At 39.4% G+C, this 20,924-nt stretch overlaps 1 protein-coding gene across 2 annotated transcripts in view; it reads left to right on the top strand.

Annotated features, from left to right (window-relative positions):
• Positions 1–20,924, top strand: part of SPOP (speckle type BTB/POZ protein) — a 67,922-nt gene that overhangs the window by 11,776 nt on the left and 35,222 nt on the right. The window contains exon 2 of one of the 2 annotated variants that reach the window (XM_059997508.1): positions 7,702–7,875. The exons of the other annotated variant lie outside the window; for it this stretch is intronic. The gene's annotated coding sequence lies outside the window, so the exon portion shown is untranslated. The remainder of the gene's footprint in view (positions 1–7,701; positions 7,876–20,924) is intronic. 2 annotated transcript variants of the gene reach the window in all.

Raw genomic sequence — 20,924 nt, 5'->3', positions numbered from 1 at the left:
TTTTATTGCTTCATCAAGAACATTTTTAAGTGAAATTGACTTTTTAAAAAGATCACTAGTCCATGATGGTAAAAGACACACATAACTCTAGTACAGTTTGATGCCGTCACCTTGATTTAAGCTAAGGCATCCACAGTTATACCCATTATTGATTTTGTATCACCAGTGCAAATGCCAACACAATGAAAAAGGCAGTAGTTTCTTAGTATTATGAAAATAGTTTCAACTTAACAGACTCAATGAAAGGGGCTTTTCAGGGATCTCTGAACTACACTTTGGGAACCCCAGTGGGTAGGGAAACAAAAGTCTATTATTTGAGGTACAACAAGTGTTTCATGGTAGAGTTTTACTGGATTGCTGGTAGTGTTACTTAACATCATTTAACATGATGTAGAAATGAGTGGGATACTTAAAAGATCATAAAAAGTTTCAGATTTCTTGTTGAACAGAAATATTTTCCTAGTAATTATCGTTTTCAAACAGCAGAATTTAAGGTATTCAGATTTTTAGCCAGATAGTCTTTCAAATATGTCATAATCTTAGGGTAACCCATTTTAATATGGCATATGGAATTTCTGTCATCATAGTAGCACGTGCAGCTTAACATTTTTTTCAAGCAGTTGAGTACATTAAAAAATCTGAGCTCCAAAAATTACATTTGGGAAGATCTTGCCTTTTCAGAAAAAGCATGGAAGGGAAGGTTAAGGCTAGGAATCTGCTATTTCAGCTTTAAGTCTTTTTGGTCATTAAAGAGTCTTGTGAAAGAGGACACCCCCTCCCCCCAAATTTAAATATGTTTTATGACAGAGAAGGGGGATTAGTGGTGTTAACTGACTTCATTTCAACAAATATCTATTGAGTAATTATAAGCAAAAGAGTTTGTAAAAGGTGGGGGAGGGTATGTTCCGAAATGAGTGGGGAATTAAACCAGTATTATGTGTTTTGGTGTTTAGAAGAGGAAGAGGGACTTCCCTGGCGGTCCAGTGGTTAAGACTCCTCACTTCCACTGCAGAGGGCACGGGTTCGATCCCTGGTCGGGGAATTAAGATCTCACAAGCCCCATGGCGTGGCCAAAAACAAAAAAAGAAGAGGAAGAGACCATTCAATTGGGAAAGTTAGGGTGGGAGGACTATCTTTGTGAAGGTTACATTTGAGCTGGGTTTTGAAGGGTAGGTATTTTAAAGGCTGGAATTTTGATAGGCAGGAATAAGAAGGGAATTCAGGCAGAAGGAATGTCATGAGTAAAAATGTGGAGGTGAGGAAATGCAGTGTTAGTATAGGGTGCGTACTGGAAATAATGAGCAGTGTAGTGTAGCTGAAGCAAAAGACACATGGGAAAATAGGAGCAAGACAGGAAAGTAAATTGGCCCAGAACGTGGGAGGTCTTCTACCAAGGCCAGGCAGTTCGGGTTTAATGTGGTGAGTGATGGAGAGACTTTGAAAGTTTTTGATTGAAACAATAACATGATCAGAGTGTGCTTTCAGAAAATGTATTTGACCTCAATCATTTATTAACTCATTCATCTAAAAATTTTTAAATTGCTCTGTGCCACTTAAGCATGAGGAATGCTGTATATAGTGGTGAACCAAACAGAAAATCCCTATTCTCATGGAATTTACATTCTAGGAAAGAAACTTCAACAAATAAACAAAATATAATTACAAATTACTGTAAATGTTATGAAGGAAAGGAATAAATTACTATGGGGGATAATGGGGAAATTAAATTTAATTGAGGAATCTGGGCAGGCCTTGCTGAGGAGTTAAATTTTTAATAGAGTACCTACCTTGTGCCAGATGATGTTCTAGCTGCTGGGGATGTAGTTAAGGAACAAAACAGACAAACATCCCTGCTCTCATGAAGTGCATATTCAGGCAGTAAACAAGATAAATAAAATATATGTTATGTTAGAATGTGGTAAGTCCCAAGGAGAAAAATAAAGCCAGAGAAAGAAATGCTGAGCGTTGAGGTGGAGGTGGGGATTGCAATCTTCGATAGAACGGCCAGGGAATGTCTCACTAAATCACTACAATAGTAATATTTGAGTAAATATCTGTAGAAGTAGAAGGTGGAGGAGTAAACCAGAAACTCCAGGCAGAGGGAGTAGCAAGGGCAAAAGCCAGGAGGAATGTATGTGCCTGGCATGTTCAAGGCACCAGCAAGGAGGTCAGGATGGGTAGAGTTAGGTGAACAAGGGAGAAAGTAGTAGAAATAAGCTTGGAGTGGTTCGTAGGAGTCCAGGACCTGTAGAGCAGAGGGTGAGCCCTTAGCTGCATGCCAGAACCACCCGGGGAGCTTTTAAAGCTCCTGAAGCCTGGGCTGCACCTCATACAACCTGAATAAGCATCTTTGCAGGTGGAACTCAGTGGCAGAGGGAATGGAGAGAAGTAGATTATTTGAGAAGTATGTCAAAGAAAATCTGTTTAATTTTAGAGTGAATGTGGGGGTTTAGGGAGAAGAAAGTGTCATGGATGACTCCCAGATTTCGGGCTCAAGTAATTGGATGGGTAGAGGTGCCACTTACTGAGATGGGAGTGGGAAATAGGAATGGGAAGAGTAGGTGTGGGATTTGGAGGGAAGATCAGAAGTCAGGAGTTCAGTTTTAGACATGTTAAAATTTGAGATGTGAATGAGGCTGAGTATAAATACATTAAGTAGGCAGAAATGTGAGTGGAGCTTGACGTAAAGTCAGAACTTGAGGTGATAAATTTGTATATAACCTGCTTGTTGATGGTCTTAAAAGTATCTAAATGACATCATATAGGATATATTTGATGGGGAAGGAACTGAAGGTCTGGGAAGTTTAGCCTATCCCAGTAATTTGAATAAGAATTGGTGCTAGTGTGAACTAGGATGGGGGCATTGGGACTAGAAAAGAAAGAGTAGGTTGGAGGTTTGGGGACCTGTGGAGCCTGTATGTAGTGGGGATGGGCAGTAGACAAGGAATGAAAGATAGCTTTAAAAGATGTCAGTCAGGCCTGGGTGTAATGGTCGGTCTGTTAACAGATATAAAATAGTCAGGAGGAACTGGTTTGGGAAAAAAGATAGTGTTTGGCTTTGCATATATTGACATTTAAGAGAGGCTGCTTAGCAGGCAGGCAGTTTAATCTATTGCACTGGGTTTTGGAAGAGCAGGTGAGCTTTGAAACATAAATCTAGGTTTTATTTACATAAGATTGGTTCACCATGGGAGTGGAAACATTTTTGAAAACACAACATCCAAAGTCTTTATCATGACCTGCTGGGCCCTCTGTGATATCATCCCTTCCAGTTTCTTCTGCAGTTTTCCTTTGTGCACCATGTTCAAGCTGCACTGGCTTTCTTCCTGTTCTTCCAATGTGCCCAGCTAGGTCCTCCTTCAGGGCTTTTGTACTTGTGTTCTCGTCTTGAGTGTTCCCTTCCTCTTGGTAGATGGAATAGAAGTTCAGAGAGAAAAATTCGGAAGTTAGCATCTGGGAAGTAGAAAAAATTCCAAGAGATCCTTGCTAAGGTATGAGAATGTCAGTGAGCATCTGAAGTGGAATGGCTGTGGGAGCCATTGGAGTTGAAATCCTGTCAACAAAAAGACACAGAGTACCATCTTGGTCTTCATGTACTCCAGTATTCACATCTGTTGATTAGAGATGCTAACTCAGTGGACTTCCCCTCTGCCTTGTTGGTCTGATGATGGGGTGTTGGTGGTGGTCATCGTCACTGACCTTTGGAATATAACTTGACTTGACGATGACTTGACTCATTGCCGTCCTGTCACCACTTATGGAGATGTCTGTCCTCTGAATAGGTGAAAACTTCCTTCAATGAAAATTATTGGTAATTATTTCAGAAACTTCTGGCGTGAAGAAACAACATGAAAACAGCAGGGAAGTTGATTACATGTTGACTTTGATACATTGTTAAGGATTACTCTTCATGAGCTAGTGTGTCACTTCTTAAGTGGTAAATAGTTGTATGTTATTTCAAATCTACACTATATTTTTTTCAGAGTGAAAAGGTTTGCTTTTTTCTGATTATTAAATCATGGAGAAATAGGAAAAAATAGAAACAACTTTAAAATTTTCATGTCATTACTAATACTCTTTTAAAGTAACTACATAGAAATATGTTGTATGGATGCATCATATTTTATTTGGCCTGTTCCCTCCTAATGAACTTCCTTTTTCTCCAGTTTTTGCTTATAAATTATGCTGTGATGAATCTTTATACACTGATCAGATTGATTCCTTAGGATGGATTCCTAAAGTGGACAGAATTGCTGTGTTGAAGATTATGCAATGTTCCATATTTTCCTAATTATTCTTTTAATATCTTTATAGTTGAAAAGATATTTAAACAACATTAAAGGACATTTTTTAAAATCAATTAACTAATTATATATTTTTTGGCTGCGTTGGGTCTTCGTTGCTGCACGCGGGCTTTCTCTAGTTGCAGCGAGTTGCGGTGCGCGGGCTTCTCATTGCAGTGGCTTCTCTTGTTGTGGAGCATGGGCTCTAGGTGCACGGGCTTCAGTAGTTGTGGCTCATGGGCTCTAAAGTGCAGGCTCAGTAGTTGTGGCACACGGGCTTAGTTCTCCAAGGCATGTGGGATCTTCCTGGACCAGGGCTCAAACCTGTGTCCCTTGAATTGGCAGGTAGATTCTTAACCACTGCGCCACCAGGGAAGTCCCCAAAGGACATTTTAATAAAGGAAAAAAATCGATTTTAGCCTTTTACCAGCTGTTTTCCTCTTCTCATCTAAGTTGTTCTGTTTTTCTCACTACACCTACAAAAAAGAGAATTTGGGGGTAGGGAAAAACACATACAAAGAACAATTACAATTCTGGGCATCTTATATTATCAGATAAGGGATCCTAAGTAACATTTGTTAAGTGCTAAGAAGTGACAGTAAATATGATAGGAATTCAGAGTGAACTGAGGTGATTAGGAAGTGCTTCAAGGCAAGGTGGAACCTGACCTGGATCCAGAAGAGTAGTATTCAGATACGAGGTAGGAGAATGTTCCTGGCCTTCAGAATTGTATGAACAAATTTGAGGAAGGTGTGTATCAACTGACAGATAGGCTAGAGTATGCGGCTAGACTAATTGGAAAGGAGGGTTCATGTTGTGGTGCAGTGGAGAGGCTTCTATTGGAGTTAAGTTATATTCCAGAGGACTGATTTTATTTTTGGTACATCTGAAGTTGTACAGTAGGGAACTTTAAGATAAAGCAGATATGTGGCCCAATTTAAGCAAACTGAATAGTCAATTTTTTGCAAGAAATATAGGTTATTTATTTATATAAGTGAATTATTTAAATAATGAACTTCCCGTAGATCTTAAAAGTTCTTATCACATACACACACACACACACACATTTTTTTGGTAACTGTGTAATGATGGATATTAGCTAAACATATTGTGGTAATCATTTCACAATATATATGTATATCAAATCATTATGTCGTACACCTAAAACTAACACAGTGTTATATGTCAGGTATATCTCAAAAAAAAAATGAACTTCCCAATACTTAAATATTCATTTTATTATATAGTTTGACAGCATGTTGCAACTTTTGTGGATCTCAGTTTCTTCTGTAAAATCGAAGGGTTTAGACAGGGTGGTTGCTGAAGTCTTCTGGCACTTGAGATGATTACATAAACTTTCAAGAATACCTTGATTTTATGAAATAAATTGGCCTGCAGTTAGGCTGCTACCCACTTCCAGCTCCTTAGGCACAATAATGCACCCCCATGTCTGTGGGAGCAAAATCCTCAGTTGGATGATCTCTCATGGCTTACCAGGCCTAGACCGATTAAACTCATTTGTTCTCACCTTTTACTTCTTTATAACATTTAGAGACTTGCATTTGAAAGAATTTTGTGGCCTAAGATTGAGCCTCAAATGGATGCTGTGAGGTTGATCATATCCAGGTGCAATTTTGGATATAAATCTATAGGAAAAATTACATTCTAAAGTAGAATGTTAAGGATTTCTTTTTTTACTGTCTGTTTTGAATTATTTACACCACTCTTCACCTCCTTTAGTGTGGATAATTGAGAACTGACTAGTACTTTTTAAAACTCAGACTCTCTCTTTAAAGTACATAATCGTGTTAAAGCTAATTTGTGGTATACTTCAAGTATCTCCCTCCTAGCATAACATTCTTTTCACTGAAGCATATTTGACCAGTGTTGCCTTTTAGAGGGAACCAAGGTCATAAGCTGACTGACTAGCTCTTCGGACAAGCCTTCTCAGGATGCTGTTAACTTTTTTGGGCCTTTAGGATTTAGGATCCATTCCTCAGTTTTTCAAGTAAACTTGTTTCTTCGGTGCGCCAGAGTTGACTGGTCTCAGAGAAAAGTGGCTAGCCAAACTCACATTGGGCTGACAGGTAAACCAGAATGACGTTTTATTAAGGTACATGGTGAGGGTTTTATTAAGGTACATTGAGGGGCAGTCTTTTCCATGACCTAGAAAATGTGTCTGCTCAGTCCCTTCCCCTCCTAGTGTCAGAGTATTATTAAAAAACTAGGCGCTGTGGTTGAGAATCTGCCTGCCAATGCAGGGGACACAGGTTCGAGCCCTGGTCTGGGAAGATCCCACATGCTGCGGAGCAGCTAAGCCTGTGCACCGCAACTACTGAGCCTGCGCCCTAGAGCCTGCGAGCCACAACTACTGAAGCCCACGCGCCCTCGACCCCGTGCTCCACAACAAGAGAAGCCACCGCAATGAGAAGCCTGCACACTGCAACGAAGAGTGGCCCCTGCTCACCACAACTCAGAAGACCCGTGTGCAGCAATGAAGACCCAAAGCAGCCAGAAAGAAAGAAAGAACATAGCTGATGTTTCCCGAGCACTTATCGTGTGTTAGGCTCTGCGCTAAGCGTTTTACTTGTATTTAACTCATTTAATCTTCACAGTAACTTTATGATGGAGGTATTCTTACCTGTGTTTTACAGGTGAGGAGTCTGAGGTACAGGGAGTTTTTTTGAGTATTAATAACTTGCCTGAAAGCATATATTTTGTTCTGTATTCTGATTTTGGTGGTTGTTACATGTGAATTCTGTCAAAAATTTTGTACACAAAAAGGTAAATTATACTGTATATAAAAATGCTAAATACATAAATAAATGCATCCAGAGTTCTGTGGATACTTTTGTATCCTTTTAATGGGATCTGTTTAGAACTTTTTATAATGCCAGAGTCTCATATTAACAAATTTTTCTAAACTTTCCCACCAGTTCTCTGACCAACCTGACAAATAAGAAAATGGGTGGATTTAAATTTATCTGTCCTCCCCCTACTTCGGTTATCTCCTACTTGAAGACAGAGGGGCAAGAAAGGGTCTGAAGAGTCTACAGATTATACTGACCCAGTCTTCTTTTCCACCAATAAATTGTGAATGATTTTTCCCCATAGATATCTACAGTATTTTTTAAAATAATTGTAAACAATTTCTTTTTGAATGTTTTCATCTCCTTCAAGTATGGTAGGGATTGAAATAAAGGTTATAATTTCATTCTAGAATAAAGAATGAGGATAACAGTATCTTAATGCCAAGAATAACAAAAATATTTTGAATTAGCTAAATTAACAACAGTTGGGAAAGTCAAAGTTTATAGACATGAGATATTTATAGGAGTGATTGGGTTAATTATAAATTCTGTGGCAGTCTTAAAGACACTGAACATGTAATTTCAATTTTTGATAATTTGTTATGCAGCAGTGGAAAACGAAGACACCTCCCTTCCTCCGCTGGCCTGTGCCTTGACTGCTGTGCCTTGTTTGGAGCGCGTGCTCATTAAAAACTCATACAGTGGGGGACAGAAGTCAACTGCTGCTTACTTTTGGAAGTCATTTGTATTACATGATCTGACTGGATGAACTTTTCTGGCAAGTATGGGCAGTAACCAATAAGTATGCACTTTGGTTATCAGACTGTCTACCAGCCAATTATGACCAGTTACTTACGTCATAGTAGTTTGCCATTTAACACAGCAACCCTACTAATAGTGGCTTTAGTTTGTTCCTGACAGTGTGTGCAAACTCAGTGTTAAATTGAGTGTCTTTGATTTTTGGTTTAGTTTCAGGTCGTCATTTTTCTGTCTTAATCCATTGCCACTTAATACCAATCTCAAGTCCAAGAAACAGATTCTTGTGTGTCTTGGAAACTGTAGATTGTATTGAAGGGCGTAATTGTTTCATCTCAGTCTGAGGCCTGCCTCCTTTATTATGTGATTGTAATATTTGTTTTTTCTGTAGTTTATAATTTTTATTTGAAAACTGTTAACCTAAAATTTTTATCTTCTAATCTGTGGAGTTCATTCTGGTAGATAGGACGTTGAACTCCATTAGGTAGAATTTGCTAGCACCTAGAAGACTTTAATTCTTTTCAGCTGCAACCAATCCTAAAGGGCCTACAGGTAAGGGTATGTTTTTGGTTGTTGTTAGTGGTGGAATTTGGGGACCTCCCATGTGATTTTCTGATAAGGTCACGGGCAGGACCCTTGCCAGGTAACCCTTATATTTGACTTCGTGTCCCATTTACTTCAACTGCCCCTCCCTTTCCTAGTTGATGCCTTGTTGGATTATATGCTCTGAGCCCAGTGTCTGGAGTTGGGCCCCATTGATCATTTGTGCTGTAGTCAGAGCAAGGGTTGAGAAGACTTCCCTCATTTTGAATGATGCTTCTGGCCCTTAGCATAGGACTTGCTGTGTTTGGTGAGTTTTACGTGTTAAGTGTATGTAAGGTCGGCTTTGATTTGAGTGCTTCGTGTTGATCCTTAAAACTGAGGCTTTTTTTTAGTGATCTCCTGATAATAGAAGAAACTGGGGGCAGTTTTCTTAAGAGATTTAGTGTTGTGTGTGGTTGGTTTACTTGGATGAGGAAAGGAAAGATTATGTGTTGGGAATAATCTCATAGTGGGTGTTCCTAAATTATGTTTAACCACTTTTCTTATAAAATTAGAGGGAGCTTCTGCTGAAAACATACGGCATTAGATATACCTCATTTTCCTGGTTCTAAAATTTTTTAAAAATTTATTTTTCCACATTTCAGTGTAAGACCAAAGTTGTTGCTCCCTCCCCACCATGTGATGGCATACTACAACTGAAGATGTAAGAAATACTTAAAATAATGAATTATAGAAAAGTAAAATGAGAACTTTTATATATGTTTACTTTGTTTTTAGAAACTCATGTGCTCCTCCTGGAGTTGCCTGATGTTTATATGGTCCTTTGCAAATACTTCCTAGTAAACTAAGATGATATTTTCAACGTGGATGACATTCATTAATTTAATTAAGTTACTTATTGAGCATCTACTCCATGCTAGACATTATACCAGTTATTTAATTAAAAAACACTTTAAAAATACCCAGGAGTTACTTCTGTGTGCTCTGTTAACACTTATCAACTCTGAGATCATGTACTATTCCATTTAACTTGGGAATAAACAGCTGAATTAATAGGGATCCTCTGGCAGTGAAGAAGATAAGGAACTAAATTGATTTTTCAGTGTACCGATATCCATCTCTGGGTGAAAGTGGCCAGATTATATGCGGAGGAATTTAGCCATACATGCTATTAAATCCACATCCTGATCTAAGATAGAACTTGATCTCCTTGGAATTAATAGAATCTGCAGTACAAGTTGCTCACTCTCACCTACTCTTTGTGCTTCCTTGTACTCAAAGGTGTGGGAGAATTGAGCATTCAGTCATGTGGATGGGGAGTATATATTGGTACAACATTTTGTTGAGCACTTTGGCATTATCTATCAAAATAAACAGTGCTTAGACTTGGGCTTGCTGCATTTATGTTCAGATACACCTGTCTGCTACATTGTTTGCAGTAGCAAAAACCCAGAAACCACACAGCAGGGTACAGTGGAATTCCTTGCAGCCTTTAGAAAGATCAAGGTATGTGTGTGCCTCCAAGGAGTATGAGTGAGTGTGTGTGTGTGTGTGTGTGTGTGTGTGTGTGTGTGTGTCTGTGCTGGTACATGCCTTTTTTTGGTTTTGTGTGTTTTTTTTGCTTGTTTCTGAGGCTACAAAAGAAAACAGTGGTTGTCTTTAGGCTTAGGAAAGAGGGACTTGGGTGTCTGGGAGGTAACTTTTACTTTTCAATTATAGCTTCCTATAACTTTTGAATTATTTATACTGAGTACATATTGCTTTTATTTTTTTAAAAGCATATGTGTAGAGAGGCAGATGTCATTTTAACAGTTTTTCCAAAGGGTCATAGAACTTTAGTTCTAGAAGGGAGCTTAGAGAGCCTTGGACAGTTGCCCTCAATTTAAATATAAGAAAACTTAGATTTAGCAAAGTATCTACAAAGCCTACACTAGAATTCAGGTCCCAAGGACAGCAAGAGCTTATAAATATATTGACTTGTTCTGTTCTAACAGTTTATTTAACTGATGTCCGTTTCTCATTGTGAAGAATTGATTTTGAAAGACCCAATAAAATGTTGACCTTTGTGAGACAGATCTTCATGTAACTACCTCTGGCAATAAAGGTAAAGTGGTAGTGTTAACTCTTACCTGCATTTTGTAACTTTTCCTTAAAAGTGAGTTTATTTATGAGTTCTGTAAGTTTTTAATATTTGAAATGAATTTGTGTCTAGAGTCCAAAGCTTCCCTTTTTTATTTGAATACTAGCTGACTATCTAGATTTTTTTTTTTTTTTTTTTTTTGCGGTACGCGGGCCTCTCACTGTTGTGGCCTCTCCCGTTGCGGAGCACAGGCTCCGGACGCGCAGGCTCAGCGGCCATGGCTCACGGGCCCAGCCGCTCCGCGGCACGTGGGATCTTCCCGGACCGGGGCACGAACCCGTGTCCCCTGCATCGGCAGGCGGACTCAACCACTGCGCCACCAGGGAAGCCCTATCTAGATTTTTAAAACTGATTTTACTGAGCTTTTGTTCCATCTAGTTTCCAGGGATGAATAGATGGAGAAATAATTTTTGTGTCTTCTAAATGGCTTCCTATTTAAAGACCAAGTATACTGAAAAGGATGGTAGGGAAATTGTTTAAAGGAGGAAAATTTATATATTGAGGAGGAACCCTCAGTTCTTGAAAATATGAGTTCTTCTTTTAACTATAAGTTGAGTCTTTTCCTGGCTCTTCAAGGCCAGAAACATTTTCTTTTAATTCAAACCAAGCAAAGAAATTGGTAGTAGTGAGGCTGGTGATTTAACATGGGACTGGACATCCAAACTGTATTCAGTTTATATTTTTTATGGTTGATTGACTTTAGGGCTTAAGCAATGGGAACACATTTATTAATGCTCAGAGTAGTTGTTGGACTTAGGATAAAAATCTGTTTTTTGCTGTGACTCTACTAGTTGTATAGGTGGGAGAAACTTAGTCTTCCAAAATTTAAATAATCCATAAGCTCTCCCAAAAAGGGACCTCTATTTGATAATAATTTGATTCAGCTAATAAGATGACTCGTTGCTTTGAAGGAAAGGGTTTTCAGGAAATAGAGTAAAAGAGCCTTTTTACAGCTTGAGGATCAGAGTCAAATATGTGCAGCTTTAATCAGTTAAGGTTTGGTTGAATTGAAAGGAAGAAGAGGTTACAGAGGGCCAAGAACAAATAGAGTTGCAAATTTATATTTGTAACCTCACATCCTTGGGGAGGAATCCAGTTTCTATAGCCGCTTTAATTCTGTTGCGAATGTAGACTGAGCAGTAGAATTGGGTATCCTGACAGTTGACTTAATTTGAACAGTCGCATTAGGTAAGACTGGAAAACAATCTGTAAAACATTTTACTGGATGTCCATTAAATCCTTTTGTATCTCTAGAATATTTTGCTAATTCCTTTATTCACCAGATGTTATGAAGCACCTTCTGTGTGCCAGGCACAATACAGGATTATCTGGGTACAAGTCCCTTGCCCTCAAAGCGTGTTCAGGCTCATAGCAGAGAACTCCCTTCACTTTACTCAGATCACTTCAGCCTTTTACTCCTGAAGAATTAAGCAGCATTAGCAAGTTTTCTTGGTTTTTTACTATCACCCAAAAGGCATTTGTTGCAATTTTTGTTATTATTTATATCGCCATCTCCAAAAATGCTTTTACGTCTACCTTTTATTTTTCTACTTGTAAGCCAGTTTCCCATCTCAGGAAACAGATCTCAGCTCCCAGTCCCATTATGATCAGTTGTTTCCCTTAACTGATAGAAAATAAACTGTGTACTACAGAGTAAGGCCTAGTGGTCAGCAAAACTAGTGATTTCTTTAAGGCAAGACAGAGTCTACAGGCTTGATACTATAATTTTTAAAAAGAGAAGCCTAAGTGGATACAATAAGAAAAGTTTCAAAGATCAAGGATGGCTTTGTTAAAAATTTTTACACCCAAAAGAAGAAAGAAAGTTTAATCAAGTGTCTGTTGGACCCAAACAAGAAAAAGACCAGGGGCTGCTTCTGACCTTGAACTGGGCATTATCTCAGCAGAGCCCCCACTGTCTAGGTTCTGGTTTTCAGACTTGCAGGACCAGAATGTCAGTATTATAAGTGCACTCAGAAGATGATCAGGCTCTATAAACTGTAGACAGTGTAGAGGGTTAATTCACACAAAACAAATCCATGGAAGAGTAGGGATGGGGCTGCTACTTTTGGCTGTGGTCACAGAAGGCCTTTTTTAATTTCTAATTAAAACAAAACAAAACAAAACATTTATTTATTTATTTTGGCTGTGCCGGGTCTTACTTGCGGCGCGAGTGATCTTCACTGCGGCATGAGGACTTCTTAGTTGCGGCATCTAGTTCCCCGACCAGGGATCGAACCTGGGCCCTCTGCATTGGGAGTCTTATCCACTAGACCACCAGGGAAGTCCCCAGAAGGCCTTTTTTAAAAGAGATGAGTGTTGAGCTAAACATAAATAACAAGAAGCAAGTAATGTGAATAACTAGGAGAAGGGTCTTCCAGGCTGAGGGAAGATAGCACTAAGACCCTGAGGTGGAAACAGGCTTGGCTTATTTATAGAAAGAAGGCCAGTCAGTGTGTTTGGAGTGAGGGATAGGTGATAAATTTGGCATAATGGACCAGTTTTTATAGGACCCTATAGGGTCAGGTAAAGAGACTGAATTTTGTTCTAAGTGTGGTTAAATGGAAGAGGGACATGATATGATTTACCTTTTTAAAGTTCATTGTGGCTACTGTGTGGCAAATAGATTGTGCTACAGAGGAAGCTGGAAGATCAGTTAGACACCAGTTACTGCTGGTTCAGATGAGAGAAAACTGCACAGAAATGGGTAAAATTTGAGATGGATAAATGTGGACTGTATTAGGAAGCAGGACAGCTGACAGGACTTGCTGATAGTTGCGATATGAGAAGATAGGGGTTTTGGCTTGAGCAACTGGGTAGAAGATAGTGCCATTTAGTATTTTCGTCATGTTAGACTTTTCAGATGAATATAATTAAGGAATAATAGAAATTGTGCTTTTTAATTCTGTAAGCTTGTGGCAAAGGAGAGAGAGATCTCCTGGGGAAAAGACACTGGTTTTTTGTAAACTCAGACTAGAAAATACTCTGGCATGTTAGAAAAGTAGACATTTTATTTTTAAAAATTAATGATGATTAGGTGCTAAAATATGGAAAGTCCTTAAAAAAATGTGAGGACATATGATTTGTTCCCAGGGTCTAGTCTTGAAAGTAGGCATGAGCCGATCAACAGTTTGCCCAGGTGTCATTAATAATTGTGCTCAGAATTTGTTAGAACAAAAGAACATCGTTTTCAACAGAGTTGCCACTTGAAAACGAAATCAGAATCGAAAGTTAGGGTATATATATATATATACGCACACGTATATATATATATATATATATATATATATATGTATTTTCTATCGGGTATTTTTCCAGTTCCTCCGTGTTGAATAATACCTCATCTAAGAATCACCTAGCCACAGGAATTAAAGTATTGGATTAGAAGTTGAAAGACTTCAGTCTTAACTCAGCCCCCTTAATAGCCATGTAACCATGGTAGATTGTAACCTCTGAGCTTCTGTTTCCTTATTTGTAAAATACTTGCCCTGCACGCCTCACAGAGCTGTTAATAAATCCCAAATAAGATCATGAATGTCAAAGTACTTGGAAGACGGTGAAGCGTTGAATGCTGCTTGTGAGGGAATGGTTATATAGCTTAAAGCATTTACCACGAAACGACCTTAGAAGCCCCTTTAAAGAAGATAAGGAAGCGCTGGCTTTGGCAGCACGTCTGCTAAAATTTGAATGATACAGAGAAAATTAGCATGGCCAAAAAATTAAAAAATAAAAAGACAAGGAAGATGGGGGTGGGAGTGCTCCGGTTGTATCTCTACTGTGAATCTTGAGATTATGGTTTCCATTAGGCTGTAGTACTCAACTGTACAGACCTATTCTCAGTGGCCTTATAATTCTTAACCAAAGGGACCTGTGAAACAGAGGACCCTAGATAAATTTAAATGTTATGAGGATGATAAAATGTAAGTTTGGTTTTGCTGTCTTATTTGGTAGTTAGAACTTTATTCCTATCCGTAATGAAAATGAAAGGCAGCAAAGTATTAGTATTTTTTACTTTTAAGTTATTTTCCCTTTATTTGCTCTTGGGCTATGGAGAGGCATTTTGTTCGATTTACTTGGAGTATCTTTTCCTTAAGAAGGGAAAAGTATAAACATGCCAGAGGCTTGCTAGCAGTTGAAAGCAACTGTTGGTCAGCCAGAGAAAAGAAGGAAAAAAACAGGTTGGGGAATGGAAAAAGTGAAGCAAGAGGGAGGAAAAACAGATTTGAAAGGGGGGAAAAGCATTTAAATCATTTCCAAAAGTCTCAAGTTTTCTTTTTAAAAATCTGTCTTTGAGTTTAGGTACTATACTTTGAGGTGGTTGAAGGAGAGGTTGGTCTTAGAGGAGAGTGAGTAAAATTAGGGAAAGTGGGAGGACAGGTGTTCAGGTTAGAGGTAGATGATGGAGAGGAAGGAGAAGGTGTTCTGTGGAAATATGGTTCCTTGTGAGGATTGACAGTCTCTGAGGATATACTGTGTTAGGATGAGTGTTATCCTTATTTAAAATGTACTTTCTTACTGAAGTATATAACGTCAGTCTCTTTACTCCCTCTGCTTAAGTAACCCCGGTGCTGTGTTCCCATCAACTGGGGAAAATATTTCACCAAGAGCTAAATTTTTTATTATTGAGAAGATCTGGACTGAATTCATTCGCTTTTTTGGTTTGATTCAGACTACTCTGATGTCAACTTTTTAAAGCTTTTCTAATCTACTTTTCCCTCTAAATTCATTGTTTTTGGGGACTTCCCTGGTGGTCCAGTGGTTGAGAGTCTGCTTTCCAGTGCAGGGGACCAGGGGTTTGATCTCTGGTCGGGGAACTAAGGTCCCACATGCCCAGGGGCAACTAAGCCGTGCGTACGCTCTGGAGCCTGTGTGCCGCAACTAGAGAGAAGCCCGTGTGCCACAACAAAAGATCCCGCACCACAACGAAGATCCCGCATGCTGCAACTAAGACCCAACGCAGCCAAATAAATAAATAAATATTTTTTAAAAAAAAGAAAAAGAAAGCCGAACAAAAAGTAGAGAGGCTGTGAGACCTTCAGCTGAAGTCCTCTTCATTCACTTTCTCAGTCCTTTTTCCCACCTCACTCCCCAGAGACAATCTATGACCATAAACTTAGTGTGCATCCTGTGCAGAGTGTGTGTGTGAATGCATAAATAAATTCTCCTGCAGTCATTTTTTCATTTACTCTTGTTTTTCAGGATCTGTCCATCTGGATACATGTAGATCTAGGTCCCTCATTTCAGCTGTTTAATTTTTTAATTTCTCTGTATGTATATTTCACAGTTTTCCCAAACCCCTTCGATGGATATTTAAATTGTTTCCTTTTTTTTTTTTTTGCCATTACAGACAGAACTTCAGTGAACAACCACCTCATGTGGTGTTTTCCTCCTCCTCCTTCTTCCTTGTTATTGCTTGGGTGGCTTGATTTTTGTCCTAAATATCTTATTTGAATTCTCCCATTTGGTTTACCACTTTGGTATTCACAATCATCCTTTGAAGGAGAGGAAGGGATGAGGAAAACCTTCTCTAACTTGAAATGCCAGTTTTCTTTTACTAAGGCCAGAGGCTCTGAAATGTTCTTTTCCTGTGGATTCTTTTTTTTTTTTTTTTTTTTGCGGTACGCGGGCCTCTCACTGTTGTGGCCTCTCCCGTTGTGGAGCACAGTCTCCGGACGCGCAGGCCCAGCGGCCATGGCTGCCGGGCCCAGCCGCTCCGCAGCATGTGGGATCTTCCTGGACTGGGGCACGAACCCGTGTCCCCTGCATCGGCAGGCGGACTCTCCACCACTGCGCCACCAGGGAAGCCCATCCTGTGGGTTCTTTATGGACTCTGATAAATTTGGCAACCTTTGCATTTAACATTTTATATTTTTATTGTCTCATATCCAATAGCTGATTTTCATAAACATCAGTAACTACTCACGTTTTCCCTTTCTCCGTTATATGTTTTCTGTCATTACTTTTTAACTCCTAGAATACTTCCGACTCATTAAATGTAGGACTAGTATTTAGTTGGTTGATTGCCAACCTAGTTCATTCAATTCTTGTCTTACAAATTCATCATGAACCAAATGTAGCTGATACTTATGAAGGAGTTTCTTGGAGCATTCTTAGCCAAATTAGACATTTTAAAAATGTAAGCCTTTGGGCTTCGCTGGTGGCGCAGTGGTTGAGAGTCCGCCTGCCGATGCAGGGGATGCAGGTTCGTGCCCCGGTCCGGGAAGATACCACATGCCGCGGAGCGGCTAGGCCCGTGAGCCATGGCCACTGAGCCTGCATGTCCAGAGCCTGTGCTCCACAACGGGAGAGGCCACAGCAGTGAGAGGCCCGCATACCTCAAAAAAAAAAAAAAAAAAAGTAAACCTTTACCTTAGATTAGAATTATTACAGATAAATTTTGTTCAGGGACCATATGTTTCAATGACCAATGGTTTTCTTTTCTTTTTTTTTTTTTGGCTGTGTTGGGTCTTCGTTGCTGAATGTGGGCTTTCTCTAGTTGTGATGAGCAGGGGCTACTCTTCATTGCAGTGCGTGGGCTTCTCACTGTGGTGGCTTCTCTGCTGTGGAGCACGGGCTTTAGGCATGCGGGCTTCAGTAGTTGTGGCTCATGGGCTCTAGAGTGCAGCCTCAGTAGTTTGCGCATGGGCTTAGTTGCAGCACCACATGTGGGATCTTCCGGATCAGGGCTCGAACCCGTGTCCCCTGCTTTGACAGGTGGATTCTTAACCACTGCGCCACCAGGGAAGTCCCAGTTTTCATTTATATTTTTTTTTCTGGAGTCTTTAATCCACTATACTTTAGTCATTATTGTGAGGTTGGGTGTATTTTTTAAATTTATTTATTTACTTATTTATTGGCTGCGTTGGGTCTTCATTGCTGTGTGCGGGCTTTCTCTAGTTGCGGCGAGCAGGGGCTACTCTTCGTTGCGGTGCACGGACTAATCATCGCGGTGGCTTTTCTTGTTGTGGAGGACGGGCTTCAGTAGTTGTGGCATGCAGGCTCAGTAGTTGTGGCTCATGGGCTCTAGAGCACGGGCTCAGTAGTTGTGGTACACGGGCTTAGTTGCTCCATAGCATGTGGGATCTTCCCGGGCCAGGTATCGAACCCATGTTCCCTGCACAGGCAGGCGGATTCTTAACCACTGAGCCACCAGGGAAGTCCCAGGGTGTATTTTTAATTTTTATGTTCTAGGGTTGTTTTTTTTTTTTCCCACTTTAAAGGTGGATCCTGTTCAGAGCTTTGAGCACTTGGAATGTTAAAGTGTTACAAATGAAAACGGTTACTCTTCTCTAATAATACACTCCGCCAGCTGAAGTGTTTGAGTAGGACTTCCTTTCTTGAATATATCAACTATCTTTAAGAATTTATGTGCTAAGTATTTTTAAAAGTAATTGATAAGACCTTAAAATGGAAATCTTAGTAATAAATATAACTGTAGAATATCAGGTGCCTGTGTATTTTCTTTCAGATTTGTTTATGTCCTAGGATATGGTTCATGTCACAAGTTATTGTGGTTGGAAAGTAACCTTCGGATCTAGGCTTATTCTGCCTTTATTTTAGGTGAAGTATTCCACCAAAAGTATAAGCTCTATCTGCATACTCAGAAGTATGTGTAATCACTCAGTAGGCAGTGAATTGTTCAGTGACTTTTCTTCCTTATGTTGTAATCACTAAGTTTGAATGGAGTTCTTTACCTGCTCTTTATCCTGTCAATTCCATGTTTTATGCTGCAGAGAAATGTTCCTATTTTAAATCTTTCTTTAGAATAAAAGTATGTTCTTATGTGGAATACTAACACCATGGGGTTTTGTTTTCCCTTCCACTCTGGAAACTCTGCTATAAAAAGTTTTAGTTCCTAAGTCAAAAATAATTTTTTCTTTTAACTGTAGTTACTGTCTTGGGATATTTCATCTGGATACATAACAGAAGACTTTACTGTTTCTGTGGGCATCAAAGTATAATATAAAGAACCTTCTTCTTGAAATTATATTTTGTTTGCATAATTCTTTTTTTAACACACCTTTTTTCCTGACTTTAAAGAAAATAAGCTCATTAAAAAAAGAAACTTTAATGAAAAGTATAAATAAAGGAAGCAATCACTCCGTCTTCGTTGCTACATCTTGTTGAGTAATTCCCTTGGTGGTTACGGCAGCGCACACCCGCACCAGCAGTACAGGAGAGCTCGTCTTTTGTCTCTCTGGGCTCTCCCAGCATTGCCGTCACTAAAACATGCACTGCACATTTGTTTTAGGGGAAAATACAGTTTAGTTTGTATCAACTTTTTATAAGTCTTACCTGTGACTCAGTACTAATAAGAGCATAAATCTGAAACTTGTTAGTAAAACAAACTTTGTTAATAAATTTGACTTACAGAGAAGGGAAGCCTTCTTTTTTTCAAATGTATAAAGTTATTGTCTAATCTTTCAAGGATAGAAATCCAAAAGAAGAGGAGATTAATTCAGTCATTTATTAGATAAGTATTTGTTTCTGATCTTCCACTTGCCAGACACTGTCTGGGTACAGCAACAAAACAGACAAGAGTCTGCCTTCTTACATCTCAGGTAAAGTGTGGTAAATGACTTTGTGTGCTATAGAAAAAAATGAAGCAATGCAGGAGAAATAGGATTATGGCTTGGGGGGAGGGGATGACATGCTTAAGGGTGTCAGGGAAGGCCTCACAGAGATGGTGGTTATTAGGGAAAGCCCCAACAATGGGGAGGGAGTGTGCCAAGAGAATATCTAGGGGAAGAGTTATCCAGGTAGAAGAAAGGGCAAATGCAAAGCCCTGAGGCAGGAATGAGCCTATTCTGTCTGAGGAACAGCAGCAGAGAAGGCCAGTGTGGCTGGAACACAGTGAACTCCGGAGAAAATAATTGGAGATGAGGCCAGAGAGGTAATGAGGTCCAGATTGTGCAGGGCCTTTTCAGTTATTGTAAGAACTTTGGCTTTTACTCAGAGTTGAGATGGAAATCATTGGAGGTTCCATCAGAGGACATGATTAAACTAAAAAGGTAATACCAAAAAATACTTGTGTCCTGGCTTTGCTTTTTCAAAAGCTTTTGTTTGTATCTTATAATAATTTGGATATTAACTAATGGCTCCTGGTGAGTAGTCATACATAGATTTAAACATTTGTGTCAGTACCGAAAATTTCGCAGGAATGCAGATCTTAGGTATTGCATTTAAATTCAGAGAAAGAATGTATAATAGGAAAGCCTGTCTATAGATATTCATTCCTGGGTGGCCCTGCATTTATTACTGAGTTCTCATCCTGAACTGTCTTTGAAAAAAAAACATCAAGGGTATATTCTGTGCAATACACTATATTCACCCTCAGACATTGGAGGAGATATATACACACATGCACATATACTCTATTGAGTAATTTTATTGCATATTTTAATGCATTTTAAATTATGATTTTATTTTAATGCATTTTTATTTTGAAATATAACCCATAGAAAAATACACAAAACATAACTGTATAGTTTAAAGTTTAATTATAAGAAGCAAGTACTGGCTTCCCTGGTGGCGCAGTGGTTGAGGGTCCGCCTGCTGATGCAGGGGACACGGGTTCGTGCCCCGGTCCGGGAAGATCCCACATGCCGCGGAGCGGCTGGGCCCGTGAGCCATGGCCGCTGAGCCTGCGCGTCCGGAGCCTGTGCTCCGCAATGGGAGAGGCCACAGCAGTGAGAGGCCCGCGTACCGCAAAAAAAAAAAAAAAGCAAGTACTTATATAACCACCAATTAGACCTAGAAATATACCGTTGCCAGCGCCCAGAAGAAGCTTGCTGTGTTGTGTTACTTGTAGAGCGTAACCCATAGCCAGGTGTCACTAACCTGACATTTGTGATGGTAGTTTCCTTTCCTTTGTGATTTTACTACCTGGGATTCATTGCAAACCAATAGAACTTAGTTTTGTCTGTTTTTGAACTTTATATACATTAAATGGAATAATACTATATGTGTTCTTTTATGTCTTCTTTCAGAATCTAACTATATGTTTGTAAAGTTCATCCATGTTGTTACGTAGAACCGTAATTTCATTGCCATGTAGAACCCTGTCATGAATATACCCCAATTTGTGTATCCATTCTACTGTTGATGTTTTGCCTGTTAGGAACACTGCTGCTGTGCATGTTCTTATTTATGTGCACTGATGGACATGTGCAGGACTTTCTCTTGGCTGTATTTGGGGGTAGAATTGTTTAGTTTTTAACAAACTGAACAATGGATCTTTAATTTTTTTTTAACATTTTAAAAAATTTTATTTATTTATTTTTGGCTGCATTGGGTCTTCATTCTTGCGCTCAGGCTTTCTCTAGTTGCGGCAAGTGGGCTTCTCATTGTGGTGGCCTCTCTTGTTGCGCACCACAGGCCCTAGGGCGTGCGGGC

The sequence above is a fragment of the Delphinus delphis genome, chromosome 19 (genome assembly GCF_949987515.2).
Source record: "Delphinus delphis chromosome 19, mDelDel1.2, whole genome shotgun sequence".
NCBI lineage: Eukaryota > Metazoa > Chordata > Mammalia > Artiodactyla > Delphinidae > Delphinus > Delphinus delphis.
The sequence above is the reverse complement of the archived record's forward strand: the minus strand, read 5'-3'. Positions and strand labels throughout refer to the sequence as shown.